Raw genomic sequence first — 6000 nt, 5'->3', positions numbered from 1 at the left:
TTATGACGTGTTGACAAACACTTTGCAATTGCAATTTTACACAGAAATGAATGGTAAAAAAATAACATAATAAGAAATAATAAGGACCTCCCTCGCAGATTTTTAAAAAATTACGGACGGTATACGTGTTATTTTTGTTACTTGGCCTAACATTAGCACTAAAGTTTTCAGTAAAAACGAGCAGCGATAACTTGTATGAAAATTGCAGTGGAAAATGATACACTAACAAATTAGCATTTCATTTGCTATTCAGCAATATTGTGGCAATTGTCAGAAACAGCGCCTTGTACCTGATCTTTGGGTCTATTTGCAACGCATGCCTAAATCTAGCAATTTTTACCTGTGATCTAGCAGTTCGCGGTTTTCCGGACTCTGAAGCTTCAGACTGTCGGATCATTATAGTCACATGATGCGAAGCTTGCCTACATTCTTATATTGCTTACTTAATTCTTGATATACGATCACCTGTGGGAAATTGGAGACGAAAGAGACGATGAACTACACGCGGACTCCTTTTTTTTTTATGAAACTTTGTCGCCATAATAATGCACAATGCCATATTGTACTATGCTTGTTTATTTGTGTGCAAAGCAATAATGATGAAATTAAAATTTGAAATTTAAAAAGAACTCTTGCGGCCCGTCTTTACGCAATAATGAGGCCCGCTAGGCATTATTGATCAAAACTACTAATGCTGCACAACTTTATATTGCATTTGAATATCATGATGCAGTCATGTCTACAGTAGAATTCACCTCGAGCTTTGCAGGACTTAAACCCCATTAAAAGCTATTAAACCAAGATAACCCTCATTGAAACAGCTCAACTGATTAAATCGGATCTTCTCTGGCTGTGCACATGTGTCTGTTTTATATGTGCGGTATCGCAATGAGCTGCTATAATACAGCTTCAGTTGGGTAACCGATTATAAAGGAAACGCAAGGAAACAATGGTATGTGGACCTTTGTTCACGAAATGAGACAATGGCCTGCTTTTTGTTAACCAGCATTCTTGAAAATGAGCAACATAATGATTGTTGACTTAACACGGTTTGGAAATAATTTCTTCACATTTTGGGTGTTATCTGTCGTTTACATATCCTTCCTAAAACACAAAAGTGCGACTATTTCCAAACACCTAAATTAGCTAAAAATTTAGGACATTTTACAAAACTATATTTTCTAGAATTTCATAGAATACGTTAAATGTAGCTTGTACCGTTTTTTTTGTGGCATCCCTCAGAACGGAGCGGTCCGTTACCAATATAGCTCAATATTTTCGATCAAATCTCTATTCAATTAACACGGGGAGTTGGCTAGCTATGAGCTAGCTATGCCTTGCCCTCACTCATATTCTACGAAAGTGCGACTACTTCTGAACATCTAACCTAGCTGTAATTTTAGGTCATGTTAGAAAAATGTATTTGCTAGAAGTTTGGAGAATACTTTAAATATTGGCCGGTTATTTTTCACACAGTGATGTTAACTAGGCAAATGCAATATACTTCTAACATACACTATTTGTAAAGGTCGCGCGTCAATGGTGAGAGCACTGTGTATTGTGTATAGGAAAACGGACAGTAACTGCAGTATGTCGCGCTATACCAGTAAACACACTACCATGATCGTGACTACATGCTTGAGAAGAGAAACCGTGTACATCTACAAAAATGGGTTGTTTTATTCACTCGAGTTCGCAGTAGGCCAACACAACAATTCTTTTTTAATTTTGACGTTCAGAATCTGCTCTTTTCAATGAATCCCTCTAGATTTCGTATAAAAGCGTCACAATTATGAGTTTACTTCGAATCATCCTGTAGACAACGTGCAGGAACTAATGATATTCCGCTCTTTCAAGCTAAACCACAGCCACATACTAGGAATTATACTTTTAAAGACATTACGATTAACGCTATATTATAACATTTCTGTAAAAATAGATTTGTGTTTATTTTCTATAAAATGTTAGCTTTGACTGTCAGATATGCCCCTTTTAATTTTAAGCCGAACAAGTGAGGTAAAGCAAAGAAAATTGGAATTTACTACTAGCGCCCATGCATGTTACTCCGGCCGTTGTAATACGGTACGATCCTCTGATGTGGGTGTGTGTGTGTGTGTGTCACTCCCGCACGCCGTGTACGTACTTTGTTATAAACAGCACATACGTGTTCGATTAATATTTCCATCGTAAAAATAAAACGACGGTTCCTGCGTTTTATTCAAAATCTCGGATTTTGACCAAACTTCAGCACTTAAAGTCTTGATTTTTGCAGAGTATCTTTGTTTACTAAAGTACATTACAATCGTGTAAAAACCAGAATTTTTTTTTTTTTTTTCCTCTCAGCAAATGTTATAATATGGCTTTAAGTAAGCATACAAACAGTTACTAGGACCTATGTAGTTAAATCTGGCCTAGCCTAAAATGCACCACAATTAGCAGGTTAGGTAAGCTTAGGTGATTAGGGCCAAGGATCGGACCTAGCCTAAAATACACTACAATAAGGTATTCTTCAAAACAGTGACCATTAGCATTACCATGACATCATGTCCACCAGTACATCAATTTATCAGTTTATGTCTATCTTCTTGGACACTAAATATTTAGAGAATAAATAGGAATTTTTGTTTTACTATTCTCTACCGTGTGATAGAAGACAGGCAGACTTAGAGATGTCGAATTTAGAAAGAACATCAGTCCTGCGTGACTGGAGACCCCGGAGGGACTGATAAAAGCCCAACATAGGATGATTTTACGTGTTTAATTTGTATAAACACCCAGGGTGTGTACCTAAAGCAGGCCTGGATACGCCGGTGTGGGGTGCCTTGTTACAAAAAACTGGAAGATCCTTTTATTCTCCACTCAGTTTGTTAGTAAGAAATCAATGCATGCCCTAATAAAGCAACAGTGCGGCGTGAAAATTTGCTACGTGTGAGATATCGCCCGTATTAAAATTATGAAATTCTATGGACGATTTCTATCACACAGTTAATGCATGGATTCACCAGCGAAGTGGTTACATAACTCCTTGGTAACTGGATCACGCGCCATTTGGAATTGGTAGTACATGCCATAGACTTTATACTATTGGTAAATTGTGTTTTCAATAATTTACTAACGACTTTGTGTTGCGATCATTTTGATTGTGGTGCAGAACTCAAAAGCGTGATCCAGTTGACATAGTGATATTATCAGATTACACGTAACACTTCGCTGGCGAATTATTTTTATTATTATTTATTAATTAATCTATTCATTAGCAAACATGAAGTTTGAAATTATTTATTTATTTATTTATTTATTTTGGCCACTTAATTATTAATTTGCAGTAATACATACTATAAAGTAGGATTTAGCAATTATAATAAAACAAAGATTCAGATAGTAAACTTACCAGTTAATCTTTCATTCTGCTCGACCTTTTCGGTTTTGTCCCAGTTTCAGAGTTTTAGATTTTGTACCGTAAACACGACAACAGGAAATGAGGTTTCCACATAAAGTCCAACTCCTTAGCTAAGAATTTGAATTTCTGCCCCCGCTTTTTTCTCGTTTCTAAATCCCTCTTGGGAAATTACCATTATAGAGTATTTGCGACAACGTTTTGGATTTGATCACCCTCTGATATTGGGCATAAAACAAAAGTTCAGCATCCAATTGAAGCAAATTGAATAAGCAAAACCAATGAAATAAGTAGCGTATCGGAATTTTATTTCAGGATTTCGTCAGACAAGCAACATGTCCAGACCAATTCTAGATGTGTAATGGGAGCCAGCATCAACCCCGCTAATGGGAGTGTGCTTGGTATAATTATCCTGATCATAAAGGAAAAATCTGAATAGTAGAAAACACTTAGTGCAAGATGAAATCGTATTCATCCGTTTGTTCGATATTCAACTTGTTCGACGCGCAGTCAACAACAAAGACCAGAGTACTTATGACTATCATAGGATTAGAGTTAGGAAAGTAAGCGTAGGGTCTACCGTAGACTATGCCATAGTCGATTTTTGATAAATAAAAATGTTATTAATCATGATGAACGCATTCAGTTGAACTCGAAATTATACTGATATTTAGTAGGCCTACATCAAAATACTAGTATAAAATGGTTATGAAAAAGTTTAGGTTATATAATTATATTTGTGACAGTAAAAGTAAAGTATAGGCCCTACGTAGGCTTATATTATTTAATGCAACATATCATAATGGCATAAATTATAATGACACTTCAATACTGAACAATTCTAATTTTAGAATCTGCCAGTTTATTATCCGAAAAACCGACTATGGACTTTCACTTTTAAGCAGAACTTTACCCCGGGACTCACACACTGTCAATCATACTTGTTTATCAATAAAATCTAACCACAAGACTAAGCATGGTGGTACAATACGCGCTAGATGCATACGTTCATCCACCAGCACAAAAGCGCCGCATTCCCTAGATAGTTGTGTACCATGTATAGTTATAATGGTACCAGTACGCGTCGGGAGGATTTAAACAATAACGAGATCTGGGCGACCAATCACAAGCCAGATTCATTTTTAAAGATGCATTACATCATCACCAATTTTAGTTAGGCCAGAAATTGGCCTAACTCTCAATGCAAAGTCAGTAGTCCACTTGGGAAGCTAACAAACAGAGGGCGTACGGTGACTGAAAAGATCAGTTGTGAAAATCTATCAATTGTGCACTCATTAATTAAATCAGAGTTTTAAGCTTAAATGTAATAGCCAGAGTAGTGCACAATTGGCAAGTGGACTACGGAGAAGTCTAGGTCTACCGTGTCGAATACTTTAAGTGTCGAAAAATTGGAGGGCGTCTATGTACGAGGTACGCAGTAGAGCAATAGAAATCTGTGTTACTGACGTAGTCAAAATGCATAATGGGGGAGAAAAGAGGTTTGGGCTCTCTACATTTTTCTATGTTAAAAGAAAAAATATAGACTTTCAACAAGCCTCGAGTGTGAGCCCTGGATAGCAGCGCCCTCTCTCTTATTGTGTTAATAAGGCTTTGCGTGTTCGCCGGTCACCGTCTTAGGTATGGATCGCTAGTGTCTTCGACAAAGACTAGGAAAATCAGCACATCATGCAGTTATTGTTAACTACATGTATGCACACAACACAGGGGCACTCACAATAGGCAATTGAACCCTACTGGTAGTGCTGTGTTGTAGCTATAGGGGATGAACTAGTTATGATTATAAATGCTATGATTTTAGTACTTGCTCTATGTTTCAATTACTCATTCTTTTCCAAATATCTGAATCTTCAACCCGGTACAAGCTTTAATAACGGGGGAACATACATTTTTATTAAAAAGAAATCTTACCATCTATCCAAGCTCGTCGTGTTATTCCAATGCACATTTTGTTTCACCGGGCAGCCCTTTTGTTTGGTCGTATTTGGAAGATTGGTGTCATAAAATCGTCATAGGTACAAATTTAGTACTTTCTGTCAATCAATTATGGCTTATTCTCTACATGTCAATCTTTAAATAATTGGCATTGTCCTTATAATAACGGTGGTCCGCCTTGATGAGTAAATGACAGCAAACAGCTGCAAACCAGTGAAAAATACCTCAAAACTCGGTCAGTGGAGCTCCGCTCATACATGTCAATTGCGTCATTATCGATTGGATTAGTCGTCCGTAGCAGACAATTCGGTCGCTCATTGGATCAATATTATCAGGTGGTAATAAATTTGCATTGGACAATAGATTACTATATAATGGTTTAGTACTTCATATATCGGTTTAATCTTCAATAAGCGGGTTTATGGCTGGAAAGGTCACGGTGAATTTGCCGTGGACGACACAGCACTATGATTGCAATTTGTACTGTATTCTAGACAAGAATTGTCTTTAAAAAGCCCCTGTATATCTATTTAGAAATTAAAGTGTATTTATATTTCTTATATAATATCCCTATAGTTTCTCCAAAAGGATGTGCGCTTGTAATATTTAATGTATCGAAGTGATCACATATGCAGTGCATGTGAAATGTG

The sequence above is a fragment of the Amphiura filiformis genome, chromosome 2 (genome assembly GCF_039555335.1).
Source record: "Amphiura filiformis chromosome 2, Afil_fr2py, whole genome shotgun sequence".
NCBI classification, from domain to species: domain Eukaryota; kingdom Metazoa; phylum Echinodermata; class Ophiuroidea; order Amphilepidida; family Amphiuridae; genus Amphiura; species Amphiura filiformis.
This window is presented reverse-complemented; position numbering follows the sequence as displayed.